Here is a 13,628-nt window from a genome sequence, read left to right as displayed (position 1 = left end):
AAGCACCTAAAGTGTGAACTTTGGTGGTGAAAAATCACATGAATATCTTTGGGGTGTTTTTTATCTCATCTACAAACACAACACTTTTTTTTTTCCTCTAGCGCTTTTCCTTTGTGTTTTCTCACAGCACCAATGAGGCCAATTAGTAAAACTTAACTAAAACTTTGACTAAGTGATTAAGTCAACTGGTCAGGAGTCTCTGTTCTTAGGTTATATCTGCTCAAAAATCTCTGAAATGTTTGCCTCGGAAATCTTTTGAAACCTTTTGTGCTGTCGACTGTTAAGTTATGCATCAAAGGCAGCGCGGGGGGGGAAACAGTGAAGCATGCTGACAGAAAGCATCTCGCAGGGGCTGTGTGAACAGGACAGATGTGTTAACAATTCATTTGACGATGATATATTTACACTGGTTATTTAAATATAGAACTGATCTAAAACTGTGTTCAGGATCTGGTGCTGTAATGTGGGTGGGGGGTGATGTGTGCAGTGCTGGAATGCAGTTTCCTGAGGCTATGCTGAAAAGAGCAGACGTCCTGTTTACACGGCGAACCCATTAGGTCAAGCAGACAGGTAAAGACAAGCATCGGGAGACCCGAGCTGGAGAGAGAGGGCGACAGATGATGAATAAAACAACTGATAAATGGTGCGAATGAGCGCAAAAAAAAAAACAGACAAAGAAAGGTTTGTTAATCAGCATGTGTGGCGGGCAAGAACAAGAAGAAAGGGACAGACTTGTAAAACTCTGACCACAGACTGTCTGAAGTAGAAATGAAGAGACAAAGAAAGCTGTTTAGGGGGGACAGAGAGAGAGAGAGAGGGGGTCGACTGTTGTGGCATTCGCAGAATGCAGAAAATGGTTTGGAGCAGGTTGAAACTCAGCTCAGGGAGGGATGAAGCAATATGAGCGGCGTTTCTTCAGCTGTCTGACTCGCAGATGTTGATGAGCCACGGCGCCTTGTTACCACAACACACACACTCACGGCGGCGGCTTCCATGCAGATAAATCCACACATTAGGCACACCTGCTTGCTCGCGCTTCACACTCGCAGGTGTGCACGTACACACTCGCTCGCACGTTTAGAACTATGCAGCGTGTATGTTGCAGTGGGACCACCTCTGCAGTAAGAGCAATATCCTCCCTTCTCCATGCTTCTGCTCTCCCCTATATTTTTCTCCCCCCCCTCCCATATTTCTCTGCTTCCTCTCACCCTTCGTTCACTCTCATTTCCCCTTGCTTTCCTCTCCGCTTTCCCCTTTCATCCCTCTTATTCTGCAGTCCACCCCCCCACCCCCAACCAACCCTCCTCTTCTTTCCCTATCCTTCTCTCTTTCCTCTGTCTCTCTCTCTCTCTCTCTCTCCATTGCTCCCTCTAGAAGCAGGTGATGTAGAAGGGTGCTCAGCAGTATCTGACTATCAGGCCTGACTCTGTGAGAGGAATGATAATCACTGTGCTGCACTGCAGAGAGAGAAAGAAGAGAGGGAGCAAGGGAGAGAGAAGAGGGAGGGAAAGGGGGCATGAGGTAGAGGGAAAGGGGGGCAAGTGCGGCAGTAGGAAAAGTGGGGGGCAAAAATAAAGCGGGGAGGGGAGGAAGGGAGGAAGGCAAGAGAGTGGGACAAAGAGAAAAAGAGGGAGACAAAGAAAGAAAGAACGAAAAAGAGGATTACAGAAAAAAGAGCAGTGCTTTTGTAACATATACCTCCTTCTGTGTCATGCACCCTCTTTCCCCCTAACGTAAACACCTCCTCCTCTTTACCCCCCCATTGTTCCCCTCCTGCATCACACGCCACCCCTACCACCACAATAGCTTGTAGTACAGCAGCCCCGCGGTATGAGGGAGAGCCTTAGCCTTGTGTCTGAGCGCCAGAGAACATTAACTGCAGCAGCGAGGTCATCTGATCGGCACTATGCGGTCCCTCTCTCTCTCTCCTTACTCCTCTCCACACTTGCTGCAGTCTGCTGCCGGCCCCCCCTGTGGCCACCGGCGGTACTACCGAACCACGCTGCCTAACTGGCACCGCCTGTCCCGGTAAACAGTTAGTGCAAACGTTCAACGCATGTATGTAATTTGCTGGAGCCCGCCGTCCATAAATCACTTTCTCTTTACTGGGAGCAATTAAAAGCTGTGGCCACCGCTCATTATCATTCTCCTAACTAGTTGTTGTGAGTGTTTGTTCTGTAGGTGTGTGTGTGTGTGTGTGTGTGTTGAGGGACACAAAAAGAGGGAGCGCTTCGCCGCATGCGGGTCTACTGCACCGCCATCCACCACAGCTTTGTTACCATCAAGCTGTCCACTCTGGCATTGAGCTTTCTCCCTTCTCCCTGTCTCCATCTGGGCTCTCCACCCTGCAGATACACATTGAAAATCACTGACTCTATTCACAGAGACGGGCCTTTGAAATGTTTATCCTTTTGTGCAGCCGTGGCCGTCTATAGGGGGGGGGAAACAAAACAGAAACAAAAAGCTCATAGAGTGAGACGTAAAGCGAGGCTTACCGGACAAATGCCCATGATTCAGATTAGCTCCTTTGTTGGTGTGTTTGTGTGCTTGCGTACGTGCGTGTGTGAGTGTGATCGTGATGTTCATTGCTTTCCACTGCTAGTCTCTAAAACAGTCATCTCTCTTAATAGCCATGACAGCGGCTATTGTTGAGAAAGATGCAAACAGGATGGTGGCGTACAACTGGCCTTCTGTGTGCACGCGTGAGTAAAAGAGAGACCATACATATGTATGGCTGTTATTTAGATGGCATTTTACTGCCCATTCTCTCTATGTGTGTGTGTGCGTGTGTGAGTGAGGACCATTAGACTAATAGTATGCGTGTTAGGAACAGGCTTTTCCCACCCACTGCTATTGTCCATTAAGGGTGACCAGAAGAGAGTGAACAATGGCTTCACTGTGGGGGTCAGTGAATGAAAGAGTAAAAGTGAGGATGAGGCTAAAGATACGTAGTCTTACAACACACAAGGCTGGCGGACAGAAACACACACACACACAGAAACACACACAGAAACACAACCTCCCTGTTGAGAGTGATTAGGAGTGCTGCTGTGAACAATAGACAGAGTCAATAAAGGACCTCGGAGACATCCGGATACAAGCGCAAGGTCTCTAACACCCTCCCCACCACCCCCCTCCACCTCCACCTCCGTTTCCTCCCCCATATTTTCTCTTTCTCTGCATCCTGTACACTTTCTCCTCTTTCTGCATCGCAGCTTTTTATCACCACAAAATGACTCTTTGTCCTCCACTTTCCAAACTATTTTATTTATCATTTCTGACCCCAGCTTGCTCTGCATTTCAGTTTCTTGTCGTCTCCGTCCTCTCCTCTCTCTCTCTCTGTCTCCTTTGTGGCGCTCCTGTCTTTTGTAAAATGGGCGGACGGGCTGAGCTGACAGAGGCTGACACGGTGGAACGCCACGGCAAACTGAAATCCATCCTGTCAGTTTAGAATCAGTGTCACTCATTTTACAAGGTTAAAGATAGCTTTGCCTAATGTGCTGTCAGATACAAACAAACACGTACACCGCATGGGCCTCGCCGCACATACACAGTCGCGAGCGCACGCATCTGCACTCTAGGAGCAGACCGCATTAACTCACCCACCTTCATGACCTAAAAATGGTAATACAGCATATCTATATAGGAGAATTGGATATTTCGGAGTGTGTGTGCGTGAGCGAGTGAACCTCATCTCAGCCCTATCACCCCCGTGACAGACACAGTGCCACAGAAATGTCTTGGGGCGCCTCGCCCAATGTCTTGACAATAGTCTCAGTGTGTGTGAGTGACAGAGAGTGACTCGGGGACACAGAGGGGGCGTTATACTGGGTAGACGCCACGCACGCACACACACACTCACACTAAAGAGGGAAGACAGTGCACTCTTTCTCTCCCTCTGCGCTATTTCTCATTCCCTCTCTCCCTGACGCAGAGACTCAATCATTCTCACACTCTGTCTCCTTTGACGCAGAGGAAAAACATAAAACAAACCGCTTCCTCTCTCTCTCTCTCTTTTTCTGTCTGTGTATGTGTGTGTATGTGTGTGTGAGTGTGTGTGTGAGTGTGTGTGTGCGTGCACGAGCGCAGACCGTATAATTAATACGGCTTTCATTTTCTTTGAGCTATGAAGTATGCTTTTGGTATGCAAACAGACCTCTTGCATGTGTGTATGTGTGTGTGTGTGTGCTGTTCGATACACCAGAGACCGAGTGCAGAGTCGGGCCATTGAGCGGACGGGAGAAGGAAGGAGGAGAGTTAATGAGAAAGCAGGGGAGAATCCGACCCGTTCCCATCGATAACCTCACACCACACTTCAAGCGTATACGTACATTGGCTCCCTTTTTGCAGTCCCCTTTGACGAATATGGTTCAGCATTAGGGTTAAGAAACGACTTCAGTGAAGTCATATCCAGCAGAGTTGCAGAGAGCTCAGCCTTTGCGGAGGAGATAATTATGCGACTCCTGGCATTAAAAAAAAATGTTTAAAAATGCTAATTAATCCACAGCTACTGCAGTAAAGTAGTTAAGCTGCAGCTGAAAACATGTTTGTTGCATACTAAAACTACAGGTATATACTGCTCTAATTAGTTGTAATGAGTAAATATATATTCCAGTATATTAATGTATGTCTACCTCAGCTGACAGAGAAGCCTTATAGTGGGGATTTATAAAGATTAAGGAATGTGTTATACAGAAAAATATAGACATCAAAAGGGATTCATTTGTTTTTAGGTCTTCGGGACCATGCATGTTAAGAACTACTGTGATTGATGAGTAATGATTTGGCCTTTAAAATGCAACAACTAGAATTAGGGGATGGGACAGACGTGTGGTCACAGTGACCTTGGCCTTTGAACACCAAAATCTAATCAGTTCATCCTTGAGTCCAAGTGGACGTACGGACAATCAGAAAACACAGCCGTCGCCAGCGTAGAGGCATACAAATGCCAGTCACAGTTTTTTCAAAGCACAAGTTGACGATGTTAAATTGCTTGTTTTTGCCAACCAACAGTCCAAAATCCAAATATATTCAGTTTATTAACCCTAGCAGATTAAGAAAATCTGAAACATTTCTAAAACTACAGCCTGTGGATTTTTGGCATCAAAACTGAGTTTCTGTTGAGCAAATAATTGATCAATTGAATAATTACTTCAACTCTGAACGACTGCTCTTGCAAAGTGTCGCTCTGCTGTGAAAACTGTGTATCTCCAAAGTGTTGATTTTTCATAAACTATAAAACAATCTTGTTTTGTAACCCGATCTCATAGGAAGGCGTATAAATAGCACGACATTACACGTCACAAGGACGCATTTTAGGCTTTTGTACGCCACCTAACAAAGCTACTCTAACGTCCGCAGTTAGGTTTAGGCAACAAAACCAATCCCTTAGGTTTAGGAAAATCATCACGGTTGGGCTTAAAATAAGTATGTAAACTAAGTAAAATACGTACGGAAACAACGAAACATAAATACGGAAAACATGTCGCTAAAAATCATATCACAAATGTCACTAACGTAATTTACAAAAACAAAACACCGGTCTTGAGCACTGGTCTCCTGGTTGAAAGTCCTGTGTTTGTTGGATCCATCTACCACCCCATCCGCCCGCCATAGTCAGTCTTTCTCACTATTTATTTTACTTCAGTAGCTTTGAGCATAGCATTTTTATGTGGATGCGTAGCGGATGCATTGCAGTCAGTATAGAGACTACATGGCGTACAAATGAGACGCCAAAAGCAAGGAAGGCGTTCTTATTGCACACTGAATGCCTTGCAAATTATCGTGTCATTCATACCCCTTTTTGTGATAATCCAATGACTTTTTTAAAGCTTATAACGGGAAAAAGGAGAATCTTTAACTAATTAATCCTCCACTTCATCTGAAATCTGAAAAATGATATAAGGTTTTGAAAGGACAGCAACAAGATCTCTAATGTATACAGTATAATATTTGCATGACTTAACTCTTTGTAGTGAAAAGCTCAATCTTTGAATGGAGCACTTTGTAGATGCAAGTGAACCAGCTAATGTCTACACAAGTTAGGACATGCTGTGTGTAAATTGGTCTCCTCACAATCCAGATCTCAGACTCAGATTCTACATGAAGCCCCATATGGGAGTAGGGAATGAATTATTAAACCATTCATAATGATCATGCCATGTGAGAGTAACACCGCTTTGTAAAAGTCACGCAGAGCCATTTTCCTGCAACAGCGACTCAACACGCACATGAAAATAACACCAGCGTCTTTGATATTCAATTAGTCAATAATTTTGAATTCAACGTTTGATCACCCTTGAAACTACACTGCTGCTTCCGCTGCTGCTTAAAATGTGGCCAAGTAGCACGCTTGACTTCTGCCTTTTAGAAAATTCAGAAAAAAATGGGGAAAAAAGAAACACCCATGGAGAGCATGTTGAGGTGAAATCGTCGATTCAACATATTTTTTGATGGAAGGCTCCCTGCGACAGCTCTGCTGGATTTAAAAGGCCCCGTCGTCAGCAAAGGCCGGCATTAAGAAACACTCTCACACATCTAATTCTAATCAAAGCCTGCTCTTTTTAACAGCCGTGAAAGCTTTCATGTTAACACGACACCGCGACCAAAGCTTTATTCACGCTTTTAAAAGCAACTGACCGGTCAATGAGCGCGCGTGTGTGTGCCCGCACCTGACAATACACCATATCTGTGTCGACACACTCTATCCCTGCTTCTCATCTTACCGGTGATACTGTGTGTGACTCCCCCAACCATGCATAAATTGCCAGTGATCCCCACTTACACTGTGTACGCCTGTGTGTATGTATGCATGCATGCATGCACTCGGGGATGTGTATATTTTCCGAAACCCTCTCAGGTTGTCGGCTCAGATGTGAGCATTCTTTTATCCAGCCAATTAGAGGTTGCCATTTCATCCCCATGGAAACCTGGTTGATCCTCTAATTGGAAGATAGATTTGCATGACTTTGATTCAACTTTTTTTTCTTGTGTGCGTTTGTGTTTAAGTTGGTGTGTCTGAGTCGACGTTCAATAAGAATGCAGAGTTTTGTTTTCGCTGGTTTTCCCTTTCTTCTCAAGTGCTGTTAGTTGCCATCTTCATCATATCTCTGTATTTGTGAAACAGGAGAACAGAGCCTTTTAAATAATGCATGTCTGACTTGTACCTGCACTGCGTTTGACCCATTAAGAATTGGCTTTACTGTAATGCTGTGCCATTACTGTGCTGTATTAGCCATTGATTTAAAGTGCAGTTTAATTGATCAGAGTTCAGTTTGTTTTGGTTCGGGAGCGTCTGTGTGTGGACGGGTGAAGAAAAAATGTTATCTTACATATTATAAATGATAGTGGTAGTTTAAGTTATTCATTTGTAGTGGCCACGGGAGGAGAGTTAAAAGCAGTGCGGTGTGAGCATGTGATTATGTAGTCCGTGTGAGTACGTGTGTGTCAAACAGGTCAAACTATTTTAACGCCTCTGTTTGAAGGCACCGGGGGGATTTCTCTCCAGCGGCTTGACCGGCTAGCTCTCGTAGTTCAGCTCTACCTGTGTATATATGTGTGTGTGTGCATGTATAGGTGGGCGTCTCTTATCTGGTCTATTTCAGACATGAACAGGCAAGTGGGGCTGAACAAGGATCACAACACGCACACATATATATATTGAAAGTGGTATAATATGGGGCATCGCTGCAGGCCGGCCCACTCACATTTATGTAACTTCTCCGATAGGGCAGGTAGAAAGCTCTCATTCTCACACGCTAGCACCAAAATAGCCCGGAGAGTCTGAGCTGGCTTTACTCGCTCAGTGAAGCCCACCCCCCCCCTTCCATTCCTCTCCTGTCTTCCTCTGACCCCTTATACCTCATTTCTATCTTTTTTATTCCATCTCCTCCCTCTATATTCCCTCCATCAGCTCCCCACCCCTAGGCAATACCTAAGAACACATTCTCATCTTGCAGCTTCACATCTCCCCCTACCACTCACTGAAGCGTTGTCTTTTCCCCCCCAGTTGCCTTATTCCTCCTCATTTCCCTGCCCAGCTCTCATAACCCCACCCCCCCTCATTCACCACCACCACCCAATTTTTCTAAGCCAAGGGTACTGACCAGGAATTTCTTTTCTCCTCTTCCACTCATTTTATGTCTCTTCCTCTATCTCCATCTTGATCTTCCGATTTATCTATATTCCACCAACAATCCTAAAACAGATGGCTACACCATGCCTGGGGCAAAAACATTGGCTTTGGACTACAGCACTACCAGGGCCAGTCTTTCACACTCATGCAAGATCTAATAAGCTGATATCCGGCGAGAAATGTGCTCTGATTCGCCAGTAGCGAAAATGCATAAACCATATTGCACAGTGCAGATATTCACACCTTAGGCTCATTCCTTGGTAGCATGCTTAATTTTATCCAATCGAAAAAGAAAAAAAAATGAAAAGCGAAGATTAAAGCTGACTTTAACTACGGGTCTGAAACAGAGGAATGAAGGGGAGATGAGGGTTGTTACGAGCCATTTGTAAAATTTAAAGAAACTATTAAGTGTTATTAAAAAAAAGTTTGGATCCATTAAAAAAACACGTTTTGAAAAGATGGGTCCAGATGGAGAGTGATGAAAAGAGATGAAACCACTTAGGGAGAACAGAGAGATCAATCAGAGGCAAGACAGACGGAGGAGGATGTGGATGTGTGTGTGTGTGTGTGTGTGTGTGTGTGGTGGAGGGGGGAGCAGACAGACATTGGGGATGGAGGGTTGGAAAGAGACACTTTTTTATTGGATGAGTTACAGAGCAATGAGCTCAGAAGCAGACAGTGCAGGCGACTAGTCTATGGGATATTCAATCATTTAACATGATGCGCTTGAAAATAAAGAGTTTTTCTTTTCATATTAGTTTTATAATCTAAAGTTTGTGCCTGTAAAGTCTGTTTTGTGAGTTTGTATATTCAGGTCTGCATATGCTTGTGGGCTTAATTTTCTAAAGTCTGAACATTAGGTTCCTGCCTGTCTACTCTCTCGCAAATTTGTGCATTCAGTTCCATGGCTGCAAGCTCAATTTTAATACTTGTGAAGAAAAAAATAAATAATGCGCAGGTGTCTGTCTGCTCCTGGTTTACTATGTGATGAGGTTTGGTACAATTCTTTTTTAAAGACAACAGAGAGCGGCGGACATTTAACAGGTCGCTTAGAGCTGCTGAACCACCGACAGTTGTTGTTAGGGATGACAACATTGACCAAATATGATGATCAAATATTCGTTCTATTACATGACGTAATGTACCGTTGCTGTTCGGATGCAGTGTCTCTCTCTCTGCGGCCGAGTTCTCTGCCATCATTATGGTCGTTGTTGAATTATTCCTCGTTCAGCTTGACCTGACATTGCATTTCATTTTCAATTAATAAAAGTGAAGTTGTGTGACTCACAACATGCGGTGCATTCAGTGCACTTGAAGCAGACAGCCGTGGCAGTGCTGCTTTTTTTTCCACAATCAAATATTCATTTTCATATTCAAATATCTGTTTTTTTATACTATTCAAATATATATTTGAATTTACAATATTCGTTGACAGCCCCAGAAGTCGTTAGCTACAAAACCAAGTCACAGAACCAAGTAAAATACCTCACCATTTATCGAAATACACCCTGAAGAAGGCTGTTTGTGCCGCTACGTGTGGGTTGTTACCCAATCTGAACATGTACCAGCATTGTTTTTAGCATTTCATCATGAAATAGCCATTTAAATAAAGGCTTTTTATTTTTTTGACAGAAGATTGCCTTGGACTCCCCCTTTTTTTCAAGATCAAAGTGTATTGAGATTGAGACAAGACCTTGAGGGGCTGAAACCAAGTCAAGACCAGACCAGTGCGTCTCCCACACTGCATGACACTTAGGATAAAATGTGGAACATGCCAACCATAGGCACTCCTCAAAAAACAAATGAAGATTCCTCTTCATTCACCTCTTATTGTCATATAGGCCTATACATATATACTGTATATATGTGTATGTATACGTGTACCATGAGAAATGTCTTAATAAAATCATCAAAAGGCATTGCAGAGGTGAATTTTATAGGTGGGAATTTTCATTTGTTTTCTATGAGCAATCACAGTAATGATGTTAACAGATAAATCAGACAATAAACAGGCAATTTAGTGATAATCCGGGCAGTTCTGATCTTGAGATAAAATCCAAAGTCCTCTTTGTCTGAGACCGAGAAAAAAGACAGAGTAAAAACGTGGTTGATTCTGAGACGAGAGCAAGACCTTCCTTCTCGAATACTACAACCCTGCTCTGCGCTGTTTCCTGCAACATCCGCTTGCTTCACTTCAGTTAACCTCTCTTCAGTTTGATTCAATTTCAGTTGACTCAATCCGACTCAGTTCCACACAATTTGAATTATTTAATTGAGCTGAGAGTCCAATTCGGTTCAATTCAAAATCCATTCAAGTCATTTTAATTCAACCCGACTCAATACCACTTAATGCACTGAAGATTCCTTTGTGTAGGTGGATAAAACCAGTCACAGGGATACTAAGCTGTCTTGAATCCCTGTCTAGTGTGAGAAAGAGAGCTTTTGTTTAGCAATATTGGGTAAAATTGCTCAACCCACAGACAGCCATTAAGGTAATGCTGGAAGGCAGATGAGCTGAATGCAGAGCTGTTCAATACAGAGCACAGTCTTCAAGAAGCAAATAAAAGGAAGCATCTCAGCGAGGGGCTTGCTATGTAGGTCTTTGTGTGTGTTCGAGTGTGTGTGTGTGTCAGGGAGTTAAGAGAGAGTGTGTGTTTGTGAGCCTCCACGGATGTGTGTGATTCTAGGAGACAGTGTGCCCGGGTTTGTGCATGTGATTCGATCCAGAGGGAATGGAAGAAGAAACTGATGTAAGAGCCGGAAAACTTTACTCCCCGCTCGTGTGTCATCATATTCTTATCAGACTTTGTCTGCTCGCGGTGAAAAGTGTATATGCATAAGGATCTGGGAGGGTGTGTAATTATGTGCTATTATGTACACACAAGAGCGTGTTTCACCGGGCACGTCTGTGTGCGTTAAAATCACACGTCAGACAGTGTCTGCTGTGCGTGTCTTTGCCTCGGCTCGTCTGCGCGTGTGCGTCGGAATGACATTCCCACATTCCTGCCGTTTCACAGAGAGCTTGAAACAAAAGCTGAAGGGAAGAGTTGTTAACACAGTAGCATTATCAGCTGAACAGCCTGTCTGTATTATCTTGTGTGGTAAACAGCCAAGACAGACAGGGGACTTCCAATCACATTCCAGCTTTGGGTGACCTTGATGTGTGAGGAAACAGACAATTTCTCTCCCTCTGCCTGCCGCAATCTCACTCCCTCTGATTCTCGCCGTGCTTTATCTCTCTGTCTTTGTCCTGAGCTCACACACATAGAAACACCCACACACATCTTTGATTTTATACATTTTTTGAGGAATTTCATTCCACGACCCCTAAAACTAGCCTCAACCCTCACGACTACCTGCTTCCCTTTACCTTAACCTGAATACTATTATGATCACCCAAAACCTTTAAAGTGAAGATGACCGAAATGTAGTTTTTGAGGTCTCATTTTCATCCAACTGAGGACATTTGAACTTATGTCTTGTCTACTAAGGCCGCATAGTGAATGCCAACCCATTCTCACTCCCAACTCTTCAAATACAGCAGCTTGGTAAGTGCACCTAGGCATCGCACTGGGGCACCCTTTAGTGTCTGTACAAGACTCACTGGGCTTTCAACTAACTCCACTAACTCCATCTGCTTCATTATTAGACAATCAGAGCAACTGAAGTAGTATAAAGAGTCAGGAAGTCCACGAACGGCCGGTGGGAGTTGAGGATGGACGGGTAAAAAAAACACAGGATTTTCACCCAGGAGGCCGCTGTTCGTTTGCCAAAACCTAATGAAGTAGTTTTGTTCCTCAAAGGTCCCATATTATGCTTATTTTCAGGTTCATACTTGGATTTTATGTTACAAATACTGTCTACCTCACTCTGTTTTAGCACATTTCAACAGAATTGCAACGGAAATTGCGTTGCTAGGCAACAGCTTGGGTCCATGTTTACTTCCTGTCAGCTGATGTCATTCACATACACTGCAACCAGAAATAAACTGGGACACAATTAGAAAGTTTATGTTTAAAACTTTGAAATGGTCTATTATATTGTAGATTTGTGACATCACAAAGTTACAGAAATCCCCGTTTCTGAATACGGGCTGTGTGTATTCTCTGATTTATAATAAAAAAAGACATGAAAATCTCCCTTTTTATAATATGGGACCTTTAAGAAAAGCTAAAAACTAAGTAAACCTACATTGGAAGTTTATTTTGAAAATGGACTGTCTGCATGTAACGAGCGGAAACCGTCCAAAACTGGCTAGGGGTCTAGGGGTGCCTAGAGCGTCATAGTTGTGAAGCGTAGTGCCACTGACCAAGCTGCTGTATTTGACGAGTTAGGGTGAGAACGTGTTGTGAATGCAGCATGTCAACACAGCAACAGGAGCTGCAGTCGTCCGTCACTTTCTACACTCAGCAGCAGCACCTCTGTGCAATCGGACAGCTTTTAACAGCAGCTCAGAGCCCAATACACAATCAGTGTAGTTCACACGTAAGTCAGAAGAAAATAAAGGTAAACAAAGGCAAGGTTTATATAGTAGGGTGTTAAGGCGCTTTCACATCTACCATATTTGGTGCAGTTCAAATGAAATCTGGTGATGAACTGAATTGATTAAAGTCTCTTACACTCTCACGGAAGTCCTATACTTCAATCACCTCCATGACAACTGAGCCAATTCATTCCACTGAGGATAACTGTGAGATGCGACCTTGAGTTAAGATTCTTTTTTGTCCAACTCACTTTATTCACTTAGGCGAGTATGAATGCTATCAATTGAACTGTAGTGCGGCTCAAACAACGGCGCAGCTATGAAGTTAACTTAAATCATAAAAGAGACGCGGTACATGACAGAAATATAAATATTAAAAAGGTTAAAGGTACAGTGTGTAGGATTTGGTAGTGGCGTGGTTGCAGATTGCAACAAAGTACCCCTCTGCTCACTCCTCCCTTTACAAGACTGCGGTAACGTGAGCCGCCGAGTGCAAAACCATGGTAACGCCGTTGGCCTTGCTCAGAAGCCATCCTTGCCATAATAACGCTACTTTAGGAGCAACGGAAACCAGACGGCGGCTGGCGGTACCATGATTTTGCACTCTGCGACTCACGTTATCGCAGTTTCACAAGCGTGTCGGAGAACTACGATGGCCTTCAGGTAACGTTAAAACTTCAAACACTTGAGCCAGTGTTTAGTTTGGCCGTTCCGTGCTGCTGTAGAAACATGGCGGTGCAACATGGCGGACTCTGTGAAGAGGACCCGCTCCCTATTTAGATAATGAAGGGCTCATTCTAAGCTAACAAAAAACACAACGATTCTTAGTTTCAGGTGATTATATACGCATGAAAACATGTTTATTAATATTATATTCCATTTCTGCTAATAGATCCTACAAAATGTTACACACTGGCCCTTTAACTACCACTAATGGAACTGAACTGCACCTTTAAACACAGCATATTTGAGAGGTATCTATACATCCCGGTCAAGTGGAAAATCAATATT

General features: G+C 43.8%; 1 protein-coding gene and 1 long non-coding RNA gene across 2 annotated transcripts in view; one reads left to right on the top strand and one right to left on the bottom strand.

Moving 5' to 3' along the window:
- LOC119485059 overlaps window positions 1-10,210 on the top strand; it is a 33,592-nt gene extending 23,382 nt beyond the window's left edge. The window contains exon 4 of the long non-coding RNA XR_005206177.1: window positions 9,767-10,210. This is a non-coding gene — a long non-coding RNA (uncharacterized LOC119485059). The remainder of the gene's footprint in view (window positions 1-9,766) is intronic.
- The window catches only part of pcdh7a (protocadherin 7a), a 48,778-nt gene that overhangs the window by 17,148 nt on the left and 18,002 nt on the right, over window positions 1-13,628 (bottom strand). The gene's annotated exons all lie outside the window — the stretch shown is intronic.

This window comes from Sebastes umbrosus, chromosome 3, assembly GCF_015220745.1.
Source record: "Sebastes umbrosus isolate fSebUmb1 chromosome 3, fSebUmb1.pri, whole genome shotgun sequence".
Lineage (NCBI taxonomy): Eukaryota > Metazoa > Chordata > Actinopteri > Perciformes > Sebastidae > Sebastes > Sebastes umbrosus.
Note: the sequence above shows the minus strand (reverse complement) of the source record. Positions and strands in the feature narration are given on the sequence as shown.